This window comes from Narcine bancroftii, chromosome 2 (assembly GCF_036971445.1).
Source record: "Narcine bancroftii isolate sNarBan1 chromosome 2, sNarBan1.hap1, whole genome shotgun sequence".
NCBI classification, from domain to species: domain Eukaryota; kingdom Metazoa; phylum Chordata; class Chondrichthyes; order Torpediniformes; family Narcinidae; genus Narcine; species Narcine bancroftii.
The window spans coordinates 87,037,653-87,065,247 of NC_091470.1; the positions used below are offsets into that span (position 1 = coordinate 87,037,653).

The 27,595-nt window shown below is 43.0% G+C and overlaps 1 long non-coding RNA gene across 1 annotated transcript; it reads right to left on the reverse strand.

The window, feature by feature from the left end:
• On the reverse strand, positions 1 to 27,595 carry LOC138753864 (uncharacterized). The gene is made up of 3 exons (XR_011351468.1): positions 27,351 to 27,595; positions 26,550 to 26,648; positions 1 to 380 (listed from the first exon to the last, which is right to left on the reverse strand). It is a non-coding gene; the product is annotated as an uncharacterized lncRNA (long non-coding RNA).

Below are 27,595 nucleotides of genomic sequence, written 5' to 3' on the forward strand. Positions count from 1 at the left end.
TTATTTTGTTCATTATTTATTATTGAATATTTATTTTACAGACAGTTTGCTCGCATTTTGTTTCTTCGTTTACATTTTTGTTTTGTTTACAAATCTTTCATTGAGTACAGTTTTTTGCATCATCAATAAGTAGGAATTCTACCTGCCCTTAAAGGAAGAAGTATCCCAGGGTTGTAAGTGATATCATGTACGTACTCTGACTATAAATCTGAATGTTGACATTTTTTCTAGCCCATGACCACCTGCACCTAAAAAGAAGGCACAGGGTAGATCCAAGACTGTGCCTTGTCCACACAATAGGATTGAGGTGTAGGTACTTTTCCCCAGGCCACCATTCCAGTTGAAAAGGATGGACTGCTGGCTTCTTCCTTCATGGGGTTCTGTGGGGTGGAGATTGTTGTAAGGTAAGGAGGGGTGACGGGATTACACTCCAAGCTCAGGAGAGCAGTTATTTTGTGAGTGGTTTTTTTAATATATATATAAAAAAGTAGAACTTTTGTTGGTAACTGCTGGAGAATCTTCCCAGGTCTCCCCTCGGCTCCAATCACCCAACTCCAGTTTTGTTTTGTCACCTAAAATGGACAGTGTTCCCTGCAATTACATACGGGTGGATCTATTCTGAGTTCCGCACTTGCCAGGGCCGTCAATATATCAGTCAGGCCCTAATTCAGTTTGACAGTTGAAGCAGCATCACATCTAGACGTGAAACTGTACATCCTATTACAGGCTGTATGGCTTGAAGATGGGTAAAAGAGAATCCTCTTCAAGATCCGAACTTTAGGATTATAAGCTCTATTCATTTTAATAGAGTGGACTAATGCACAGCTCATTAAATTGCCTTGTTTTGTAAACACCTTGTATAGGCAATGGCATAATGGTGCATCTATAATGCTGACATCACGCAAACAATGAGACAAATAGCCTCCTTCTGTGCTGTGACTTCTCTCCATTCTTTGGTTTAACCTCCAATGTAAATCCAACATCATCCACATCTGCTTATTTCCCTGTCTGACCATTGCTCTCTTCAATTCAGCATTTCACATTGTAAAATTCTGTCAATCATTTCTAAATCAGTTGTCTGCATTCTCTGGAGCAACGACCAATATGCTGGAGGAACTCTGTGAGTGAAGTGCCAACTACGGCCAGCCTTTTGGGCTGTTATTCTTCATCAGGCCTGGGATATTCTTGTCTAAGTAACCAATCCAATTCTCTGTCGATGATGTTTAACCGGTCACCAACATTGGACAACAGCAAATCCGAGTAATTAGACATGAATGCACAGTCAGCTTGTGGAAATGACCTTCGTGCTGTACAGGTCGCAATATTGTGAGCTTCCTGTGTTTGTACAGCAAATATAAATCAGACATCACGGCAATTTGCGGTTGTCCATTTCATTTAAAGACCCCTTATTAGGAGCATGGTAACTACTAATTACTGGAAAATGACCTTCCTGACACTAAACTTAACAATGATATGTGACATGCCTCCAGTTTTAAAATAGTTTAAGATTTTTATTGAACTTCCTTTTCTGCATGTTCTTCCCTTTCTATTACAGTTTTTCTCTCCCGTTCTCGATTCCTCTTTCTTCAGCAGATTTAACATGGTCAGGACTTAAATTTAGACATACAACACAGTAACAAGCCCTTTCAGCCCAAAAGCCCATGTTCCCCAATTAATCTACACCCCCGGCACATTTGAGGGTGGGAGGAAACCCCTGGAGGAAGCCCATGGGAAGAACGTACAAACTCCTTACAGACAGCTGGGGATTCTAACCCCAGTCCCAATCGCTGGCAGCGTAACAGTGTTGCACTAACCGCACCTTGAATTGACACTTGCCTGTTCGCATCCCCTCACTCTGATTTCTGGGAAGATACATTGATGTTTGCCCCTAACCTTCCAGGTCTGGGGTGTCTCAGACTTGGATGCTCAGAAACTGAGATTGCATCAAAGGGCCAAGGAGGTGATGTGGATGCAGAGTCAGATTTGGGCAACTTCCGTGGATTGTTCTTGCCACCCCCAACCCCACCCCCACCCCTCAGTCATCAGCAAGGAAGATGGGTTGGTGACAATCTGGTGGATTTGTGGTGTTCTCCCAATAATCTTTTGGCAAATTTGTTTCACGGGATGTATACTCTACAGATTTCTTGGTGGGATCAGAACTTGTGTCTTGGATTGTCAGTTTAGACCTATTAAATGCTAGTCCCGTAATTTAATGATGGTGTTTACATGCACCATCTCCCAGTGAAGCATCTCATGGTAATTAAGACAGTATCAAACCATCACTCATAAACAAATCCCACTTTAGAAGTGCTAGACTTTGGCACAAAAACCAATGGGAAGAAACTTGCATTGGGACCTTGGTGAGATCATATCTGAAGTACTGCAGGTAGTTTTGGACTCCTTTGCCAAGGAAGCAGCACAGAAATCAACCCTTTAACCCATTTAGTCCACTTGGAACTATTTTTCTGCCCAGTCCCATTGGCCTGCACCCAAACCATTGCCCTCCATATCCCTCTAATCCTTATATGTCAAAATCGAGCCCACATTCACCACTTTAGCTGACTGCTCATTCCACACTCTCAGTGTGAAGAAGTCCCCACTAATGTTCCCTTCAAACATTTCACCCTTAACCTATGACCTCTAGGTTTTGACTCACCCAACCTCAGTGACTTAGCATGGAACAGTGTCCAGGGCCTGGACCATAAGGCAGAGAGAGAGATTGTGCTGTGTGATGGTGCTATATACAGTGCTAATCAGTGCTTCTAGCCAATAATGACCCTAGTGATTTAAATTAGCCAATGGCAAAGTGTGCACTAATGGGTGGCCAGAGTCCAACCCTGATTGACAGGTGATGTGACTTCTGAATAAGTTCCAGACCTGGGGGGAGGGGAGCCCAGTTCTTCCACCCACAACACCTTCATAATTCAAAATAGTCTCAACTCATCCCCACCAACTTAAAAAAAATGTTCATTATATAAAGACTCGCTTTGTATTTGCTTATGCATTTTGTGCCACAGTAAACTGGCCCAGCTCACCATTCAATCCTGTGAATATTTAATAAATATCCTTATTCAGTAATTTGGGCATCAGTCCTTCAATTCTGCATGTACATCACTAAGCATAACAAACAGGAGACATCCGAAACAAAGGCCCTCAGTTAGTAGAGAGAAAGTGCTGGCGATCTAGATGACAGGAGGTAGCAAACACAGTCAGGGACAACTTCCCATTTATCGAAGACGTCTATGAGTGAGGTGATGCCTCAAGAAGGCAATCGGCAGCAAAAACCATCACCTTGGCCCAAGCCTCTTCTCACTGCTACCTTCAGGCAGAGAGACAGTACCTCTCGGTTCCAGAACAGCCTCTTTCCAGCAGCTATCAGGCTCTTGAACCTCCCCTTGTTACATTAATCAGCATACAAGAACTGTGTGGGCAATTGTAGCACCAATTCTTTTCTTGCTCAATGGTAATTGAATTTATTCATCTTTTGCATTATATTTTTCATTTAATGTCTGCTACTGTTTTTTTCATGTTGACCCTGTTCTGCCACAAGCACGAATTTTGGTATGCATGTACATGGTAATAAACTCATCATTATCCTATTCTCTGTCTTTGCAATCGACCTGTTGTTGAACAACCCATTTGTGTGTAAACATGTGTGATGATGTAATGGGGGAGCGTATTATACTGACCGCTTGCTATTGGCTATGGCTGTAGAGATACTCCACTCTACTGGTATAACAGATGGAGATGCTTTCCCACTGGCCAGTTTAGTGGTGGTTATAGTCTGTTAACAAAAGCCCAGTATTAGTGTAACACTTGTCTGGTCCAGTCTGTGGCATACCAAGTTTATTAACAGACTATAACCACCACTAAATTGACTGGTGGGAAAGCATCTCCATCTGTTATACCAGTCCTTCAAATTTTCAAACCAACGTGTTGTAAATATGGGCTCCATGTTTTTCAAAAAAATTTGATACTTACTACATATATTATAAATTATTTTCTCAAGTGGAATACAAGTACACAATTCAGCATGCCATCTCTCCATTACTAAATCTGTATCTGATTTCCCAGTAATGGCTATGCACTTCCTAGAAATGGCTAAAGCCAGTCGTAAACATGTAATTTGATACATAGTTAACCTTAATTTAGGTCTAATCACTTTAATATTACCCAACAAAAATAATATCGGGTCCTGTAGGAGTTTAACCCCTAATATTATCTTTTTTGAAAATTTTATTTAAATAATTTGAATATACAATACAAATAAATGAAAATATTTTCTCCAAAAAATTCCCTACCTCTCATCAAAAAGGTTTTACTCTCGAGCTGTGGTTCTCAACCTTTATCTTTCCACTCACATACCACTTCAAGTATTCCCTATGCCATTGGTGCTCTGTGATTAGTAAGGGATTGCTTAAGGTAGATGTGGGTGGGAAGAAAAAGTTTGAAACCACTGTTTTAATCATCCTTAATTGATCCGTTATGTGCACGGTTTCAGAACTCCAAAGGAAATGGGCCAATGACAATTTTTCTCAAGCAAAATATTTCAGTAACAATTGGGTCTCAAGGGGCGATTCTCAACCTTCCCTTCCCACCAACATCCCTCCTTCAGCAATCCCTTACTAATCACAGAGCACCGATGGCATAGGGATTACTTAAAGTGGTACGTGAGTGGGAAGAAAAAAGTTGAGAACCACTGGTCTACACAAACTCAAAGTCATCCAAAACACTGGTGTCATTTTCAAACCTTTTTTCAGGGGGGGAGGGGTGGGGGCGACAGGCTCACGGGAATGATGTCATAATGCTGAGGTGAGGCCTGGCCGTTCCCCTGGCAATGCGCTCCTGCAGCCTGGAACTTCTGCACGGTGGGGGGAATGTCCCGGTGCCCTGCCATGCTGGCTTTTCACTACGGTGATTCAGCCCGTCGTGTGCAGAGTTGACCCGGCCCGCTACAACACCATGAGTTATTGCCACCAGATGACACCAACTCTCATGATGCCTTTGGCTTTTGTTAAACACCCCCCCACCTTTTTTCCTTCATCACCTTCCCCATCTCTGTCTCTCCCTTCTGTCTCCTTTCGCACAAACAGGATGAATTCTTACCTTGTCCCTTATCCTATCAAATGGACACCTTTTGTTGGTCTGGATTCCTCCAGCATTGTCTGAATTCTCAGTCTTCCTGAGATTTCCTGCTTCTGGCTTATTCCTTGATGACGAGCTCAGGGCAAGATATCTTTGCCTCTTATGGACACTGAAAAGACCGGCTGAGTTCCTCCAGCATTTCAGCGTGTTGTTACCACAACCACAGCATCTGTAAACTTTCATGTTTCACTCTGCAGCTGAAGACAGTTGTTAGGCCCTTTCATGCCAGGTCTCCGCGAGGAGGGAAAACATGCACATACCTTTCACGCAGCAGCCCTATTAATGTGCTCTTGCGTCGCATTCATGTTGAGCGGCGCCTCGTGGTGCCCTCCAAAACCAATGGAGGGGGCCGACTGGTGCCGCAGCGCCCGGAGTCATTCATATGTGCTGAGCCATCACCATTGTAAAAATCCTGCTCCTGCATCTCACCGCGACGTCATTGGGCCGCCCCCAGCCAGCCTCTTGCAGCGGCAGTGCATTGTGTGGCATTTCAAACAATTCCAGGCTATCACACGGAGCAATGTCCCCTTCATCGGCTCTAACGCAGCGGTCCTTCACACCAATTTCCAAACTTCCGGTTTCCTCCCATTCACGTCCTTCCGTATTGACTAAAATGTGGGCGGTTCGGTTGAATTCCTGTGATATCAGGAATCCACCATGAAAAAGAATGTCCTTTCAAATTAAAGAAAAAGCAACATTTTTCTCCTCAGAGAAAGAAGGTATAAAAAAAAACTGAAACTCTTACCAATTAAAAGGAATATTGCTGGCAATACAAAGATAGAGAACCATTCATGGAAAAATATGAAACAGACGAAGATTGGAATTGAATGTGCTTTCAAAGGAGCAGAATTAATGAAGGATCATCTCAGACGATTGTTTACGTCTACTTTCTGAAGAGAAAAGTACAGGTAAAACTTTTTCAGCTGAAGCACTGGAAAGAGCATTCACTTCAGGGAAGTTATTAGGGCTGATGATTTCATAATCGCAGCAAGAAATGGAAGTGCAATTTAGACTCTTTCTACACTGACAGGAAGAGTTTAGAATTGAAACTGCTCATCTAAGTGCAGGTGACGTAGCCAATGTGGTAGAAATTCAGCAGGGACTTGCCCCAGCCGAAATGATAAAAGGAGATGAAGATTTGCCTGCTGTGAAGACAAACAGCAGATGTGAAAGAAATTGGCAAGTTTAGAAAAGATATGCTGGGTCAGGAGATGATTCATTCAATTTGAAATGGTTGGAAGAAAATTATGGCAACGATAGCTCTCTGTTTAGAATGTAAGAAGAAGGAGCAGGGGTAAGGTCATCTTTAATAAGATGGATAAAAGAGAACACACAAACAAGATCTGAATATATATGAGATAGCATCTAGCCCTGCCCTGGGTCATTAGCATGGCCAATTCAAGGCTCTGTGCTTCACCGCTGCTCTGTTCCTCCGCACCCAACACTGTGCAGCCACGTTCGGCTCCAACACAATTTACAAATTTTGCAGATGGCGCCACTATTCTTGAAGGTGATGAGGTGGAATAGAGGATGGAGCTCAAGACTGGGTGGCGCCAGAATAGCCATCTTGCTATCACCATCACCAAGGCCAAGGAGGCTTTTCGGAAGAAGAGGCGGAGGGACCGTGCACCTTCTCCACAATGATGGGACAGAGGTGGAGAGGGTGAGTATGTTCAAGCATCTGGGAGTCCACGTACGGAAGGTACTCTCCTGGAGTCTTCGCCATGAGGAAGGCACACCAATTGTCTTGACTTTCTAAGGAACCATATTGAATACTTCATTAAACCTCAGCAGGTGCACTGTGGAAATTACACTGGCATCAGGGTCTTGTTTGGAAATTCAAGTGTCCCGAACACACAGAAGTCTGCAAAGTACCAAACCTCGCCCAGTCCATCACAGACATTGACTTCCCATCCCTCGCAGACATCAATGTGAGGCGCTACTCAAGAAGGCAGCCCCCATCCTGAAAGACCCCCATCACTTGGTCACAACCCCTTCTCACTGCTATCTTTGGGTAGAAGGTACAGAAGCTCTAGAACCTCCCCGTACAACTCTAACCTTAATCAAGAACCACTGTGACTATCTATCAATCTATCTAAATTACTACTGTCTAGTTGCTCCCACTCACTCCCATCATTGCCAAGTTTTTTGAGAGGTTTGTTCTATCTCACTTGAAATCTTGTTTGCCTGCCACCATGGATCAACATCCATTCGCTTATCATACTAACAGGTCGACAGAGGATGCCATTTCAACAGTGCTACCCTTTACTTTGACTCATCGTGACAGTCCTAACTCTTAAGTTAGAATACTCAAGAGAAAGGGAAGTGCTGGAGGTGCCTTTCGAGATGTTTGGAACATGCCTGGAAGTATGTGTGGCTTTCTAGGTTAGTTTGAGTTGAGGGGGTTTGTAATAATCTATAGCCTTTGAGTAGCTTTTCCATCTCACTCTCCTGCATTCTACCTGTGGTTCAGCTTGTGAAGTTGCCTCTAATCCTCTTTGTAAGCACTGGTCGACCTGTAACAATCCAGACCAGGGCTTGTGATATGGTTTGAGACTATCCAACAGTGGTATGAAGTGGAAGTAGAGAAGGTTGTGGGATAGTGAGGGGGTGGGGGGGGGGTTGTTGAGTATGAAGAATGTTCAATCTAAACAAGTCCAAACAAAATATTCCATTTCTCCCCCATTCACACATTATTCTTGGCACAACAAAGAATTACCCTGATCAATGGTCTCCTGCTATCTCTTCAGGGAGGCTGAGATAGGTCGTGCCTTTGGCAGGAAATGCAAGTCCCCCTCAGCATCACTGTTTTGAAGTCCTCTGAAGCAGAAAAGAGGGGCCTTTTGGGTGCCAGGTGAAACCTTTTACTCTGAACGCATAGTGAATGCCAATGGGCTGCGTACCCTACACCCCTCGCTGGACGTTTGCAGATGCAGGCTTAAGGAAAAAGTAAAATCAAAATAACAAAATAAATGGTTCAAAAAAATCTGAAATATAATAATAGGCTGTGACATTCATAAGTCACCTTTATTTATCATTCATACCCATGCTCACACAGTAAAGATGAGATAGCGTTTCTCCAGGACCTCGGAACAAGTTCGAATAGATGATAAACATGTTGAAGTATTAAGACGTATACAGTAAAAGTCCACGTTACATTATCCACATATGTTCTGGGAATTCAGGAGCCTGATGGCTTGGGGGACAAAAAACTGTTGCCCAGTCTGGATGTAAGGGCCCGTGTGCTGCCAGATGGCGGAAGGGAGAACAGTTTACGTGAGGGGTGTGCAGAGCCCTTCACGGTGTTTATTGCCTTTCGCCTGCATCAAGTGTTGTAGAAATGACCACTTACTGAAAAATATGAATGTTGGTGTCGAGCTTCTGGCGACTTTTTATTTGTGTGTTCTCTGATTTATTATTCTGATTTGTAATTGTTTATTCTGAGTCAGTGATGAAAGTGTGAAGATCAGGTTGTGGCAGCTGGAATTGTGCATTAGATGCGAGGTTTTTTTTGGTCAATTACTCATGGGTTTCTTGGAATGTCATTCATACTGTTGAGGTTATCATTCACTCTAACTTTTTGCCTGATGTTTGGTTGCTAAATCAAATAAAAACCACTCTGGAACAGTTTACATCGTTTTCTGTGAGCTGAGGTACTGACAATGAACATCAGCAATACAGTGAAATATAGTGAGGAAACTTGTGTAATTAGTGTCTCTGCTCTCCAGTGTCAAGTGGCTTCATTAGTGCGGCTGGGGGTCACCTGCTTTTGACGATCACTGACCACTCGATGTGCAGCTAAATAATCACGGTGCCTTGGGAACACTGACCACCTATCAACACACAGACAACCCCTGCGATGCAGGGAGGGAGGGGAGAGCAGGGAGGGGAGAGCAGGGAGGGGCTGCATTCCTGGAGAATGATCCATATCAACACTCCCCTTGATATAAAAGCTGCACCTACATTGAGAAACCTGAGTTGGAAAAAAAAAGTGGTTTATTTACTTCTTTTCCGCGTGATTTCTGTGAGGGTGAATTGTATCTTGTACTTCAAATTGATGGGGAGTGATTAGTGAATCCTGTAAGGATGGATGTCAGTGACCTGAATGGCAAGGGAAGGGTTACCTGTAGATGCCAGATGGTCGACCTGTATGTCCATCACTTCTGGTAAATTGGAACAATTTGGTTGATCAGTGCCTTCTGCTATTCACCTGACTTGTCCCCTCAATATCTGATCCCTTGAATTGTTTCCTGCTTGCTCCATTTCAGTAACTCGTGCTTTTTATGGTGCAACCCTGCATTTGAGCTGGCTCAAGGGGGAAAAAAGGGGGGGCGTGGCAAGATGGCGTAGAACAAGGACATGGGATCTGTCTCTCCCTGACTGGACTAGTTAATGCCTGAAATTTAAAGACTGTTAAAATTTTTAAAAATCTATCAGACAAAGTATTGAGTGTTGGGCTTACAAGAAATGAAGAGAGGAAGAGGCCAGAAACAAAAGAAATTAGTTATTAAACTTGTGAAAAATCTGGGCCTCCCATTCAAAAGAAGCGCCAGGATTTATTATGGAGCCGAAGCCCCAGTGGAATCTGATAGAAGATCGACTTCTACAAAGTTGCAGTCAATGAAAGATGGCGCCGACGCAGGGAACTTGGGGGTCAGCCAGGACGTCTGCGGGTGCAACATGATTAGCATGGCCGAGGGTGGTGAACTGAGCAGGCCCACATCAGGGTGTGAGCGGGGAAGTTCGGCCAGCAACATGCTGGTTCGCGCCGATGTGCCAGCTAGCACTACAGGCCCAATGAGCATGCACCCGACGTCGTGTTTCCATGAAGTCCTTGACCGGTTTCGTACTGCGGAGGGACCCACTCCATGTCGTGCTGACGAGGTCGGCCGACATGGACTGGGGTCCAAACCTGCAGCAGAGTAGCCAGGGAAGGAATCTTGCTACCAGAAGAAGAAGAGCATGTTGAATATTTGGATGAAGATGACCAAGAGTTATTATTGATGGCAGCAGAAGCAATTGAAGGTAGGGCCAGAACTACAAAAGGGAACCTTTTATGGGGATGGCCTACAATGCAGATCCAGCGTGGCCTTGATGGAGAGCAGAGTCGGGGGCTATCTTCTGGAGCTGAGGGAGGCAGGGCGAGTGGTGCAGTAGGGCCGCCTGTCACCGTAGCGTCAAGCATCCACGCCGGCAAGTGAAAAATTAAATATAAACATTCCCTCCCACCCAAAAGAACAAAAAAATTTAGCCATCACTCACATGGGTAATGATCCTTTAGAGACAAATCACAGTTGAAATGGCCCTGTATCTGAACACACTTTAAAATTCGCGCTTGGGTTGCGGGCTGACAACGTCAACCTTCTTCCCCTTCGTGGACGCTTGTAGCAACCTTCATTCTATGGAGAAGATGGAGCACTACACTCCATCTTTAAGTGTACCTTCCTAGGTGGTAGAAGCTAGAGCTTATTCCAACAGTCCATCCGCCTTCGGGCCTTTTATGGTGGTAAGAGCAGCAATGCAAAGATGATTTACATTCACCTTTTTTCTCCATAAAAAGTTCTACAGGGAGGTAGCTCAAAGTGCCATTTTAACTCTCTTCACAGAGCTTCAGATTTTCTCGACAGCCTTGCAGTAAATAATGTTAAAGTCAACTCAGTCTGAGTGCCTCCAGACTCCTCGCTGATTGATGGCTCTATTCATTAAAGGTTGCCTGGATACTTTTTCTAATTATGTACATATGCAATGACTTGAAATTACCTATCATTGTAATGTTGAGATAATTGACCAAGGGGTTGTGAATTGAAGTCATCTTTTACTGTGGATTGATGCATCTTAGTAATGGACCTATTATATCTACCTATAAGTTCCTGAGGCAGAGTTTTTCCAGTGTCTGTGAGCAATTATAGCTTTTAGAGCTGTGTTTAGAGTTATGCAGCTACAGCATTTTTAAGAATCTCTGCTGAATTTTGCATTCTATCAAATAATACATGAAAAGGCGAGAACATTGCTGCAGAACGCCAGGCTACAGAGGTAGCGGGGCAGACAAGGAGACAAAGCTGTAAGGGGAAGATTGGGTGTTGGGAGATGAGAAATTCCTTAAAGTAGCAGAAGCAGCTGTGCACAGTTTTATTTGTGCTACCAATAAACAGTAATTCTTACACGCCTGCGGAGAAAGAATCTCGGGGTCATATGTGATGTCATGTATGTAGTCCAGCAATAAATCTGAGATTTGACCGGAGCGAAGTGACATTCCGAAATGCTCTACTGTACGTGTGTTTGGAAAATTGTTGTCACCCACAAAATGGGAATGGATAATCTGCCTGCCATGCACAAATGTGCTGGAGAAGCTCAACGGGTCATGAGCCAACATAGGAACCTGCACGTCTGCGCATTGTACTCAGCCCCACCGCCTGCAGACTTCCTCAGATAATCCTACCTCTCAAGCATGGCGGCCAGATGTGAGATTCCGTGTCATGCAAGTGCCTGCCAATAATAAAGGTTGCTATGGTGAAGTGAAGGGAAGACGTGACCTTTGATGCTTCCTTCCAGATGGTATTGATTGACAGGCAGTAAAGGCTGTAAAATACTGCCACAATAATCATCAGGGTATCTTTGACTTGACTTCGCGGACGAAGATTTATGGAGGGGTATGTACACGCCTGCTGCAGGCTCATTGGTGACTGACAAGTCCGATGCGGGACAGGCAGGCCGGTTGCAACAGTTGCAAGGGAAAATTGGTTGGTTGGGGTTGGGTGTTGGGTTTTTCCTTCTTTGCCTTTTGTCAGTGAGGTGGGCTCTGCAGTCTTCTTCAAAGGAGGTTGCTGCCTGCCGAACTGTGAGGTGCCAAGATGCACAGTTGGAGGCGAGATCAGCCCACTGGCGGTGGTCAATGTGGCAGGCACCAAGAGATTTCTTTAAGCAGTCCTTGTACCTCTTCTTTGGTGCACCTCTGTCTCGGTGGCCAGTGGAGAGCTCGCCATAGAACACGATCTTGGGAAGGCGATGGTCCTCCATTCTGGAGACGTGATCCACCCAGCGCAGTTGGGTCTTCAGCAACATTGATACTTGTGGAAGTATAGACAGGACACAAATACAGTGAAGACTAGATTGTCGGCACCCCACCCAAGAAGGACTTAGGCATGAAACGTCAACTGCCTTTAGATCGCTATTTGCACAATGACATTTAATGCACGCAGGCACACTGCTGCTCGAAATGCACTATCCATTATTGGTAAGGGCAGGGGATACTGCACACTAAAACCAAATTAGATGTGCAGAACAGAAAGATCCTCGTTATCGTCGACACGTGGCATCAGGTTTATCCTAGTGCTGCCACACTGCAACTCACTGACTCATCCATTTAATCACGTGCAATTGTAGGAAGGAACCCCCTCCCTCAGCTTCAAAATGTTTCAGATCATGTGACTTTCTGGTTAGTGTGCTAACTAATGGGACCCTCAGTACAACTGCAGCAAAACCTGGAGGGCAGCCATCTGGCAGCTGCTGATGTGGGTCGGGTCACGCTGCATCTGGCTGTGCACCACCTTTCACTGCTGTATTGAAGAACACAGCTCCTTGGTGTGCAATCCAACTGGTATCGCTGGAATAATAATCGTTCCACCTCTGCAGGATGAGTAAAGGACACACACACAAAAGGAGAGGGTGATGCACCACATGATCCACGACCACAACAGTTGGACCTAAGATCCACAGTGAAGGGAGCAGTAGGATGATGGGGTCTGGAGCCAGACAATGCCCCAAATATAGAACCATAGAATACCACAGTGCAGAAACAGCCAACCCATTGCTCTGCCTCCTCCTTCTGACCTCCACCCCTAGCCCACCACACCCCTCCCATCCATGCACTAATCTAAATTTTTCTTAAATGTCATAATCAAACCCACCACTTCAGCTGACTCCTCACTCCCACCACTCTGAATGAGAAAGACCCCCCCCCAAATGTTCATCTTCACCCATATTCTCCGATGCTCCATGGAATAAACTGTTTAACCTCCCCTACAAGACCGTTCCTCAAATCCTGGCCACATCCTTGCAAATCCTCTCTGCACTCTTTCAATCTTGTTTCCATCTTTCCTGTCATTAGGTGACCAAAACTGCGGGAGAGGAGAGAACTGTCCAAACGTTGATTACTGCCTGTTTAGCATTTTGAAGGAGACAATATAATCAATATCTTCAAGGCTCACTCCCCCACCTAAAGCACTTTCTCACAGTGATTTTACCCATTTTCGGATGGTGGAGAAGGAGACCATTAGCCAGAGTTCTTATCAGCTCCTTTATTGTCCTGTACTGATCCACATATTGTAATAATAGACAAAATTCATCCATACCGGCCCACAAAGAGAATCCACTAGCATTTCATTGTAACCTATCCCCAGTTCTCTCTCCCATGACACTCGACTCTCCCAGATTTTCCTGCCACTTACTAACAGGAGGCACAGTTTATGGCAGCCAATTAATCAACATCTTTGAGCACTCAAAACCAGAACTGATTCTATAACTGTCTTCTGTAACATAACCCAACAATAATGCAGTGAAGGTCAGTCTATTTCAGGAGAACTCTACACATTGTTTTAAGACAGCAAAACATAATCGAGAAAGATATATTACCCACTTTTTAGGTCATAAAAAAGAATCTCCATAAATTCACAGAATAGAAAGCAATGGGGAAGTTGTTAATGTTTGGAACCTTCAAAATAAATCCACTGTGATTTATTAATGGTTCAAAATAATATTTTGAAAGATTCCAACAATGTGCTGAATTACTAGCCCCTTTTAAACTGCAGCACTTGGGTTGCCCTCCTGGAACCTGGGTGCGATTACTGGGGCAAAGGTGTACACCTTTTAAATTGCAGGGGGATCGACTGATTAAATTGTCAACCCAGCAATTTAAGGGGGATCCCGTCCCCGCAATGACTCGTCATACACTCACCGGAAGTACTGCCGGATGTTCGGATGCTGGCTGCCCGGTGACGTACGCACGCAAGCACTGACGTCACCAGAATAACTGGGTCGGCCATTTTTCCTGTTCAAATCACCTGTGGACACAACCTAGGTAAGTTTAACTGGGTTCCCTGACTATCTCTGAGATAGGTCAGGGACCTGATAGGATTCCAACGGGGTTGACCAGGTCGGACCCTTTCTAACTGTCGCGTAACTAGAGCGCTGACTGGGCAAATTGCCCAGTTAACCCCACTTTACAGAGCAGTTTGAAAGGGCCTAGTGTTGGAATTTTTTCATGTTTTACCCATGTGACAAATCACAAGACCTCATTTATACTCAAGGCATCTGTGTTTTATCCTTGTCTTCATTCGGCGTGGGTGATCATGTTTCTCCATCCGTCACCATCTCTGACCCTCTGAATTGTAGTTGTTGCCTCCCCCGTTCTCCTTCAGTGAAGGCTCCATCTTTGACTACCTATTCAAATTCACATGATAAAAGTACAATTTGTAAGGCTGTATTAAACTTTTCCACAATGGCCCATTTGGCTCTGTCTGCTTTTAATTTACTGTTGTTTAAGTTAAAATAATGTTAATGTAGCTTTGATGTGTGTCTGGAGGATAACAGGCGTGACAAGAAAAGTGCTGGGGAAACTCAGTAGGTCACTCATCATCTCTAGGATGTAAGGGGTAGCTAATGTGTCGGGAATTTCAGCTGAGGTTCAATCAAGATAAAGCAGAATCTAAAGCCGTCCTAATTTTAACTTAAATACCTCATTTTTCATTTGGATAACAAGCATTTCCACTCCATTAGACAAGGAGAAAGAATAAAGGTATTGGCAAATTTATTTTTATAACCTGTGCGATCAATGACCACTCGCAGACACGAAGCAGGTAGTCAAAGGCTTTATTGATCAGAAGACCCAGACATGCCTCTCCATGCTGCTGGCTCACGCCCAAGGCAGGTATGAGGGAGGAGACTAGGGCTCTCAGCCTTTATTAGGGGATCTTATGGGGAGGGGCTAGAGATACAGAAGGCGGGCCAGCCTGCCCAGCCCAGTGAGGACATACCTGAACATGCCCGCAGTGCCATGTTCCACCACGCTGTCTGATTGAGTGGATGTTTTTTTCTTTATGTAACATCTTGGGTATATTTCAAACAAGGCTCATCTATTTTTCAGGTAATCAAGTTTCATTGCCTTCCACTTATCAAAATCATTGTGACGGAGAATTGACAATAAATGCCATCCTGCCTCGGGCAAGATTTGTAATTGCAAATCACTCATATTCTCATTACTTTAGGGATGTCTTGATGATGAATGATTTAATCACACTAAACAATGAGAAAACTGATCCTAAAGAGGGGCAGCTTTTGGGTTACAACAAGAACAATGGGCAGGGGTTCCTGGGCAGTGACGATATCGAGGGGTTAGAACTGTGAAGGCAGAGAGGCTCATGATCGTGACCTGTGGTCCACCAGGGAAGATCAGATTGGCTTCATTTAATTTGGGCTCCTGACCTCATTACGTGGTCATTACAGCATTGAAGTAGGCCATTTGGCCGATTTGCTACATGTTAGCAGTGCTCAGTTCTCTTGCCCCTTGACTTCATATCACGGTTGGACATGAAGGCAGCTGCCAATCATTGTGACTGTGTAGTTGTGTGGTGTTCTCCCAATCATGTGAAAATTGTTGGTTGATTATGAGGAAATGAAAATGCAAAATTAGCCAAACATTTATTTGATATTGAAAGTAATCACTCAAAATAAGTGCTGAGTAGTTGTTTGGTACTGTGTGCGTGTTGTTGGCAATCCAGGAATGTGCGTGGCAACACATCCAGATGAGTGACAATCTCACACCTGCCCCTCATAAGCATGAGCTACCATTAACGCTTTCCCTTCCATATGATACATGGAAGGATAACTATTTGGCACCACCTGATGCTGAATTACAACTCTTTAACAGAATGTCAGCTAACTGCAAATGAGGTTCATGTAAGACTCAAAGCCATCATTTGTTGGATGTATGAGGTATCTGTTTCCTGATTACCACCCAGAAAGCAATGATAACGACCGTTCGTTACCGCATCATGACTCTTCAACCCAGAACCCCAGACGAGAATGACCACTGTGTGCTATCACTTCAAAAGCACATTCATTTATAAGTATCGCATGAATGTTTTGTGGAAAAATGACCAATATTGTGAAAGTCCAAGAGCAGCAGAAATGTTGCAGTGACCGTGAAAAGATGGGCTAGTTGCCAACTTCTGTTCAGTCATATCCGATGTGCCCAAGATCAACAAGAAAACTAAAGAGCGTTTCATAACACTCTCAAGAATATTATTAATGCATGATTAACTTGATGGTCAAAGGTGCATTCCATCCAGCAACAAACTGCAAACTCTTTGCAGCTATTCATTAAGAACAAGTTCAGTGAAAGATCTGATATACAACACTGTAATAGGCCCTCCCAGGATGGTGTGTGATGTTAATTTTTTTACCCCAACAGCTCATATTGTGCCACATTAGGAAGTTCAAGCAGAACAAGGTCTGTCACGTTGGCAAGGTTCTGTAGCAGGTGTTCTGCCCACATCTGCTGGGATCTCAAGGCCGTGTGCACAGAGGAGACACAGCTCTCATTTGCAGAGGGGGGTGATCCTGTAAGACGTGCTCCAGCATAACTTTCACCCAGGTGGAGACGAGAGATGCAAACACAGGAATCCAGAGCGGCAAAATAAAAACAAACTGAAGAGGAGCTAAGCGAGTTAGGCAGCATCTGCGGAGGTAAAGGGAGCATCAATGTTTTGGGATGAGACCCTGAAGCGGGTCTCAACCCAAAACATCAAGCTCCATCAGTGTCTTTACTTCCCTTGCAAGTCCCTGAAATGGACAGCAGTCTCACATACAGAATTTATCTGTCCCGTTTCTACCATTGTGGTTTATTTCAAACTCCCATTATGGACAGAAGTAACTTCAGTTAAGCTAGATGTTGGGGTGACTGAACAATAGCTTGTTTGGTCGAACAAGTAATTAATGTTAAATAGCAAGGATTATTAACAAGTCAGAGCTTTGCAGTTTCATGGAAGTTAGACTAAATGCCCTGCCGATGCATCTTTCCCTCCACATTGTACATTTAGAAAATACATTAGGGTGCAATCACAAGATCTTGCAAGTGAAAGATTTAGTTTGCAGATAACTGTCGCAATTCTTTTTTGGCCACTGGAATCACAGTGGACATGATGAAATAGCCACACATGGCATTTTTAGAGAGAATCAAATAGATTTACTCTTCATCACCCGCGCAACCTTTTAAAAGCCTAAATCACGTGCCCGACGTGTGCTGACGTCATTACACACTGACGTCACATGACTGGTTCAATGCCTCCTGGGAGTTGTAGTGATTCCTCCCACCCAAAACCAGCAGAAAGGTTTGTCTGTCTTTTAGGTGGTCTACCTCTGCGACGGACTGTTGGCTGCTGCAGTGGGGAAGACTTGTCCACTTAGGCTGGTTTAAGCCCGTCAACAGTGAAAGACTGTGGCTCCCCGCCAATGTCCAAAATACAGATCAACCTAGTTTGTCTGAGTATCCTATATGGTCTGTAAAGTTTGACCAAGTGTTCCCCTATGGACGAAGACATATTTGCAGTTTTTGAGGTCTTTGGGGACAAAGGAAGAGTGTTCTTCATGCAAAGACGGTGGTATTAGGTCAGTTTTCCTACAGTCTCCCTTAGCCTGCTCAACAGTTCCTTAAAATTATTGCTGGAGTTGGAATGGTAGGGGAACAAACTCCTCTGGGACCACCAACAGTGCGCCATGCATGAGCTCTGTAGATGAAGCTTGGAGGCCCTCCTTTGAAGTTGTTTTAATGCCCAGTAATACCCAAGGCAGCTCATCAGCCCAGTTCTAGCCCTCTAACCAAGCCATCAAGGCTGACTTGAGATGATGATTAAATCTTTCCACCATTCCATTAGCCTGGCCCAGAGCGCTAACAAGATGATAAGAATGAGTGGTGTCCAACTCGACTTTGCGAAGGTCAAATTGTGCTTCAGCCTGTTCAGTTCAGGCTCAGCTGTCCAGAAAGGTGGTAGCTTCACAGCAACAGCTGCAGAGTCCAGGTTTGTCCAGAAAAACATCACCAATTATGGCCACTGGAATCACAGTGGAATCACGATGAAATAACCACGCAAGGCATTTTTACAGTGAATCAAATAGATTTACTCTTCATCACCTGCACAACCTTTTCAAAGCCAGAATCACACGCCCGACATGCGCTGACATCATTCAGCACTTAGCTCTGGCCGCTGCAATAGCATAGATCTCACAGTGGCCACTCATTTAATTTCCCCTTCCCATGCCGATATGTCTGTCCATGGTCTCGTGCACTGCCTGACTTAGACCATCCACAAATTGGAGGGACAGCACCTCATATTCCATCTGGACACCCTCCAACCAGATGGTATCGACTTCTCCAGTTTCTGCTAGCCTCCCTCACTGACATCTCTCCTGCTGCTGAAGCCCACTGCCCCACTGCCTGACAGACCCTGCCCTACTGGGGAGGGGTGGTCGACGGTACGTCAGGGCAGGGGTGACCAGCGGGGTCCATTGGGGCAGGGACAGCTGGCGGGGGCCGACGGGGCAGGGGCAGGGGCAGCCAGCGGTGGATGTTGGGGCAGAGGCAGCAGGGAGGGGGGCCCTTCTCCCCCAGCCTTTTTATTCAGGCCCCTGTTGTTTTCTATTTTATTGATCATGATAAAACATACAATGATAAATACAGTTTCGGAAAAAAAAACAATATTTTTAATGTAATAATAACCCCTACAACCCCCAGCATCCCCCTTCCCTAACCCACTCACCCCTCCACACCCCATTCTAAATTACCCCCAAAGAAAAATGGAAAGAAAGAAAGAAAGGAAGAAAGAGATCATATAACATAAAACTCATCAATTAGTTGCCATGGTTCAGAACAATGCCACTAATGTGTGGAAAAGGGATTAATAATTCAATCCCATATAATCTAAATACGGGCTCCAAGTTATAGCAAAAAAAAATGATTATGACGTAAATTATATGTTATCTTTTCCAATGGAACACAAGATCTCATTTCCAAATACCATTTCTGAATACTCAAATTAGTCTCATTTTTTCAAGTAATTGCCAAACATTTTCTAGCCACAACTAAAGCCAATCTCAAAAAAGCAATTTGAAATTTATTTATTTTTAACTCTAAAGTCAATCTTTTAATATAGCTCAACAAAAATACTAAAGGATCAAGTGGAACGTTCAATATAAAAATGCCTGTAGCTTCTAAAAGTTCCTTAAATCTATTCCAAAAAGGTTTCACCGCCTCACATAACCAATTAGAATGTGAGAAGGAGCTGACTTCCTTATGATATCTAAAACATATATCCGAAGGAATAAACTTATATTTCCTTAATTTCTCTGGAGTTAAATATAATTGATGAAGAAAATTATAATGAACCAATCGATTCCTTACATTTACGATTTTACTCATACCATGATCACATCCTGAGAAATAGATACAGAGAAATCTTTCTCCAATTTTAATCTAGATTTATGAACATCCGACTTAAGCATTTTATTTTCTAATAAAGCATACATCTCAGATATAAATCCTTTCTTGCCACCTTCAGTAAGTAAAGTTTCAAACTTAGACCATCTAGATAGCCATAAAGTACACCCAAAATTATCCAACAATAAGGCTTTAATTTGTTAATAAGGAAAAAGAAGATATGTCATATTTCTCTTTCATTCATTGAAATGGAATAAAATATCCTGCTCCATAACAATCTTCTACCAATTTAATACCCTTTAGATCCCACAACTTCAAAACTTGATTATTAAGTGTAAAAGGAAAAATCTTATTTTGATACAAAGGAGTTTTACCCAAAATTTTACCTTGAGTACCTATAGCTTCATTTACTTTATACCATAAATTCATTGTGTTTCAACATGGGTAAATTATAATTACTCAATAATTGAGGATTCCATCTATAAATAAACTGATTGATCTTCCTCTCACCTATCTGAGATAACTCAATATCAGCCCATATCAAAGGTTTATCCACTTCAAACATCCTATTAATAAATTTCAATTGTGCTGATTCATAATAATTTTGAAAATTAGGGAACTGAAAACCTCCTAATGTATATTTCCAAGTTAATTTCCGTAATGATACACTTACCATTTAATCTTTCCATAAAAGCTTCCTCACCATTTAAGACTTTTTAAAAAATTTTGAGGGATCTTACAAGGGATAGACTGAAATATTGAATTTGAAGAAAAATATTCATTTTAATACAATGAACATGTCCTATTAATGTAATAGGTAAATCTTTCCACCAAATCAAATCATATTTAATTTTAGACATTAATGGCAGATAATTCAATTCATATAAATGATTATAATTACCATTTATCTTAACACCTAAATACTTAATCTGATCTGACCATTTAAATTTCACAATATGCCTACACAAATAATAATCCATTTCAGCTCGAGGCATAAGTTCACTCTTTTTCCAATTAATTTATAATGCAATATTTCACCATACTGCTCCAGTCTATCATGCAAATTCATCAAAGAACTCAAAGGTTGTGTTAAATATATCAAAACATCATGTGCAAACAAATTTTTTAAAATTAATCACCTTCATACCTTCACTATTACTATCTTGTCTAATCATCTGAGCCAAAGGCTCAATAACCAATGCAAATAGAGCTGGTAACAAAGGGCAGCCTAGATTAATCAATCTAGTTAACATAAAAGGTGAAGATAACTGTCCATTTGTCATAACTCTAGCAGTAGGACTTCTATGTAACCTTTAATCCAACCAATAAAAAAATGGCCAAAGTTAAATTTCTCCAAAACTTTAAATTAAAAAACTCCATTCTACTCTATAAAGGGCCTTCCCTGCATTGAGAGAAATAACCTTTGGTAGGTTAGATTGCTCCCGAGAAGTTTTACAATATTATCTGCTGAATATCGATTTTTAATAAAACCCGCTTGATCTACATGAATTAAACCTGGTAAATATTTAGCTAACCTGTTAGCTAGTATCTTTACCACAATTTTATAATCAACATTCAATGAAGAAATAGGACAATAAGACCCTGCTTTCAATGGATCCCTATCTTTAGTCACTTTAAGGTGCATCGTCCGCCTTGAGGGCGGCTATAGGAGTGGATCCCAGCCTGAAGACTCACCTTTCAGGTGGCAGACCACCTGAAAGGGTCTGTTTTTCCAGAGGAGACTTGTAGCACCTCCGCATCTGAAGAAGGCGGGGCAACTGGTGCCACCCATGATAAATATGCGGCATAGCAATGGCCATTTTCCCTACCATAATCTCCCACACAGATGGAACCAGTGCAGGAGTGGCCAGCCGGGCTGAGACAGCCTGCACCGGCTGCCCCCAATGTCCCCCGCTGGCCACCCCTGACCTGACGTACCCCACTGTCTGCCCCTGCCACGATGTTCTCCCGCTGACCACCCCTGCCCCAATGTCCCCCGCCAGCCACCCCTGCCCCAGTGTTCCCCCGGCGGCTGCCCCTGTCCCACTGCCTGAAGCCCCCCTCCCCTATGCCCAACAGCCACCCCCACCTCACCTCCTGACAGCCGCCCCCTCCCTGCTGCTGAAGCCCACTGCCCCACTGCCTGACAGACCCTGCCCTACTGGGGAGGGGTGGTCGGTGGTACGTCAGGGCAGGGGTGACTAGCGGGGTCCATTGGGGCAGGGACGGCTGGCGGGGGCCATCAGGGCAGGGGCAGCCAGTGGGGGATGTCGGGGCAGAGGCAGCAGGGAGGGGGGCTGGCGGGCAGCAGGGAGGGGGGCTATCGGACAGCGGGGACAGGGGCTGTTGAGTCATGTGCCAGGGAGCTGTCATGTCATGTAGTGGGGAGCTGTCAGTCAGCAGGGAGTTGAGTCGCCAGCTGATAGTGTCATCAACCCACCCCTTAGCAGCCACTTTTAACCGGCTGCATTCAGGTGCATCGGAGGACTTCGTCAATCCACAGATTATCCCTCCCAGAGGAGGGTTGGTGAGTGCACCTCAGAGGCACATCAGACACTTTCAGGCGAATACCCCAAAAGCCACATAGGGGTAGAATATGCGGCTTTATATTGAGATATTCTGGCCACCTGAAAGAGCCTTTTCTTAAGAATAACTGTAATAATTGCTTTAGAGAAAGAATCCAGAAAAGAACAAACCTCTGTCGCCTGTTGCAATACATCCATCAATAAAGGAATTAATAAATCCTGAAATTCTTTATAAAATTCAGAAGTGAAACCATTATCTCCTGGAGACTTCCCAATGGGCATAGACCGAAGTGCATCTATTACTTCTTTAACAGTAAAGGAAGCTTCCAAATCCTTATCATTCAAAAAAGGTAAATCCAAATCAGATAAAAAATGATCAATTTTGGCTTCATCTTCCAATACTTCAGAAGTATACAATTTTTCACAAAATTTACAAAACACATCATTGACTTCCATTCATATCTAATAGCATTTATTGTTCTAGAAGCTTGCTCCATATTTAACTTCCAAACTCACCCAATTCATATCTCTGTCTAGTTCTCTGCAATAATTTCTCACATTCAGGACTGGAACATTGGCTATATATATATTTTACCTCCTATGGATGCTGCAAGACCTGCTGAGTTCCTCCAGCATTTCTGTGTTTTTATTTGAAACAAGAGGAGTTGGTCATCAAGCTTCTGTAACTCTGCCCGAAGATAGCAGTGCCTATATTTCCCAATATTTTTTAGGCTCTCGATTTATGATGTTGGGGAGGTCCTGTGTTACTTATCCCTTGCTTTTACTTTTATCTGGAACAACTGTTAACTTATATCAGAATAAAACTCCAGATCCCGTAAATTTTAAATAAAAACAGAAAAATCAGTAAACAACAGCAGATCTAGTAGTGGAAATCTTTCAGGTTAAAAGTTTTCAAGAAACATCTACTTGCCGCCATTTGTCGATCTCATGGCAAGGTTTGTTCTGATTAAAAGATGCTCATTGGATGTTTTTTTGCATCAGCACCAGAATGTGGTAATAATCCATCAACAGGTCTTCTGACGTCAGTCTCAGAACATTCACTTTCAACTCTCTTGGCCTATTGGCATAATTATTAAATGCACAGAAATATTTCTGTTCATGGACACAAAACTGTGTAACTGTGGCGGTGTTGCAGCGCCTAGAGCTGTTGCCACCAAGCAGCAGTGTCCCAAAATTAGCCTGGACCTCTGCGGCTGCTTGCATGGAATGAATCATGGTGGTTGCACGGGGAAGATGAAGGAGAAGAAGAAGAAGAAGAAGGAGGAGGAGGAGAGAAGTTGTTGTTGTTGCTTATTGTCATATACATTGTACAATGTACATAGGCCCCAAAATTCTTACTTGCTGTAGAACAAATATTTTGTAAAAAGAATGACAATAACAACTATAATTGAATACTTATTGAATTACAAAGAGACAATAAATACAAAAAGTATCCTAGTTCTTTAAAAAAAACATTCCAATAGTGGAGACAATCCTTTTTGCAGCAGGTCTATAGCCCGCTCTTCAATTTCCTCTTTATTCCTGTGCGAAACAAAGATCACCTTTCCATTGACTCAGCACCACAAGACAACGCACCTTTGAAATTCATTATGTGGAATCCGAATGAGCTTACTATTCTTCTTTAACATCATGAAGCATATTCGAGTTTTCTCCCATTGTGTGAACAATCCCATTGGAACACGGCATGACAGATAAATAAAGCTCTTCAATCTCCTTATGAGTGCCTTTTAAATTAAAACTGCTGTTGGATCATTTTAAAATGCTTCTGAACGGTTCCGCATTGTGTTCTTGTCTACCTCGACTGACAACTTCTGCTGAGACACAGAACACTCTCGAGACTGTGGACTATCCAGTGATCACCCCACAGCGCAATGCTGTGAGCTGGGATGCTGAGAGACTAAGTGGAGAACTCTGCTGAGCTGATTGAATTATAAAAGGGCAAAATCACGGTGTCAATGATGTTAGAGAAAGACTTTGATTGCTATTCGAAGCTCAAGGCATATCTTTCATTATTTCAATTAGTCTCAACAGAATGATTGGAACAAAATATTAGCTATGGACAAATTATAATATAAAAAAACATTGTTCTTTAATCGTATAGATTAAGCCAAATGGTATCCTGAACCAAAGAGATATATTTATAAGGTGTTCCCTTCAGGTCCTCAAATTCTTTCAGTTTTCACAGTGAATTGAGTATTCAAAGCAAAACACAATCTGCTGGAGGAACTTGGTGTCTCTTGTGTTTCTGACTGAAGTATTTGGTGCTCTGCTCATGGTTCATCTTGGTTAAAAGGATGAGAAATCACTTCAATGTGCCTCTTTTGTTAGATTCTGCACGTCTATTCCTCTGTTTGCGAATCTGCTTGTGAAGAGTAAATTTTTTAAAAATTAGGGAAATCCACAGAACCGCTAGAAGAGCTCAGCAGGTCAGATGGAAAGGAAAGTAACATGCAGCCAATGTTTCGGGCTGGACCTCTCACAGTTGTACACTGCCATTTCTTTCTTTAGCTTAATTTAGGATAATTTCGAATGGATGTCAAACACAGGTATGTGATCATTGGTAGATATTTGGAAATGAGGTAATATTAGCGAGACTGACACCTCAGTAACTGCCTCATTGATGTGGGATGTGAAGTGTTCTTCAGATCTGCCAAGAGAGCTGCAAAAGGATGAGGTCAAAAACCCAAATAGCAATTGTTGTGGGGGGGGGGGGGGGTGGGGAGAGGAGTGGAGGGGGTGTATTGTGATATCAACATTTTGGACTATGGATTTTATCAGTTTCATGCCTTTACTTTTTATCAGTACTACAGACAGGCCCACAACGTGCTGCTGATCTAGATAAAACGACAGACAATCTAAATCAGTAGTTCTCAATCTTTTTCCTTCCCTCTCATGTACCACTTTAAGTAATCCCTGTTCCGTCAGTGCTCTGTGATTAGTAAGGGATTGATTAAGGTGGGATCTGATTGGGAAGGAAAGGTTGAGAATCACTGCTCTAGTCCCAATTGTTACTGAAATAGTTTGCTTGAGAAAAATTGTCATTGGCCCACTTCCTTTGGAGTTATGAAACCATGCACATGATGAGTCAATTAGGGATGAATAAAACAATGGTTTTCAAACTTTTTCTTTCCACCCACATCCAACCTTAAGCAATTCCTTACTAATCATAGAGCACCTATGGCATAGGGATTACTTAAAGTGGTATGTGAGTGTAAAGAAAAAGGTTGAGCACCAATTATCTAAATCTTCCCCACTTCATACCCAGAACCATTTTTCTTAAATTCATGTGCCTTTCTAAGAACCTATTATACCAAGCTCCACCACCAACCTCAGCAAGGCATTCCAGGCACCCACCATTCTCTGGGTAAACAAAACAAAACTATTGCTGACATCTCCCCTAAGGAGGTTCTGTGGCACCTGGTGTTCCTAGGCGGTCTGATCTCGGGAACTAAGCCAGGTCAGGACTGGTCAGTACTTGGAGGGGAGACTGCCTTGGGAACACCACATGCTGTAGGTTTCTGTGAGGGACACTGGACAAAGTGGTGACTCTCCGTCTGCCTTATGGTAGGCAAAAGTTAAAGAATGTCATGTATGTTACATTCTAAATGTTGTATTACATGACAATAATGGAACATTTACCTTTTACCTTTAAACTGTAAACCATTGTCCTCTGATATTGCCCATTGCTGCCTTAGTAAAAAGGTGTTGGCTGTCCACCTTATCATAATGTCCACATCTCATAATCTACTCCACTTCTATTAAGTTGCCTCTCATCCTCCTTCAAAAAGCCCTGGCTAGCTCAAACTTTCTTCTCAAGTCATTCTCCAATCGAGGCTGCATCCTGGTATAGCTCTTTTGCAGCCTCTCTAAAGCTTCCACATCATTTCTATAATGAGGAAACTGAAACTGAGCACATTAATCTAAGCATGGTCTGACCAGAGTTTTATAAACCTGCAACATTACCGAACCACTCTTGAACACAACCTCTCAATTAATGAACATCAGTACACTATATGTCATCTTAACCACTCTATTAACTTGTGTGGATGGAACCCAAGATCCCTCTCTTTCTCCACTGTTAAGAATCAAGCTATTAACCACATACCCCACCTTCAAGTTTGATCTTGCAAAGTGCATCACTTCACATGTTTCTGGATTGAATCCCATGTTCTATTCCTCCGCCCATTTCTGCATCCTGCCATGACAACCATTACCCACAATATCGCCATCATGTGTATCATCTGCAAACGTATTGACCACCCCCCACCCTTCACTGCTTCATCCAAGACATTTACAAAAATCACAAAGACCAGGATCCCACTAGTCACTGACCTCCATACCAAACACATCCTATCTACTACAATGCTTACCTTTCATGATGGACCTATCTTGATGGACCGTGTCAACTGCCTGACGCTAAATGTAGCATGAGCCATTTTCCATTTACCTCCAAAGACAGGAATAGAATGCTGCAGGAAGCACAGTGCAGACAAAAAAGTTGACATCCAAAGTTTTGCCAGGAAGTTATAGTAAGTGGACAGCCACATTACTCTGAAACATCACACCAGAGAACCAAGTCTTAGCCCAAGCAGGTGGGGGTTTGAGTGATAATTTGATTACAATAAAATCAAAGGGATAATACAACCAATCAATCTCCAGTAAGAGTGCAACTGTATTTAACAACAAAGTCAAATCATGACTACATAATAACATTGGAAGCCAATTAAGGGTCCATTGTTTTTTTTTCCCCTTATGACTGAGGTTTTTCTTGTCGAGTTCTTTCTCCAAAATGGTAGCACTCATTGAGATACTTTGAGGTGGATGCAGTTGCTTGACGGGACTTGCTGGAACTTGTCCGCAACTGGCTCACATGCAAGTAACTTGTCTCTGCTAACTGCACTCATAGAGACAAATAGTAATGATGCCCTCTGCATCAGGTCAGTCTCAGGCAGGATACTGATAACTCTTTACCCAAGAAATCCTTTTCAGTCTTTGCCAGAGGCAATGCTGAGTGTTGAACTTCATGTCCTTACAAAACATACTGTGAACATTTCTTCACAGCTCATTTGGGAGTCTGCAAATGGAAATGTGGTTTTCTGAGACATTTAAGAACAATTACAGAAAAAACTTTTAAAAATAGTTTCAAAACACATTAAAAATGTAAAACAAACCTTTCCTATTTTGCAGACTGAGAGGTTCCATGGAAATGAATGGGGTCTCTGGTCTTCATTCAGGAGATAGTACTGGGTGCTTTCAGTGAAGCTAAGCTCAGCTGTTGAACTCCACAAGGATCCTGACAATGGCATGAAGCCAGGTGATCCTGGAATCATTTCCATTGGAATAAATGAACATCAACCATTCCCTTTGGAACCGTGAACCACAATCTGCATGACCTGAAACAATGAGAAAAGATGAT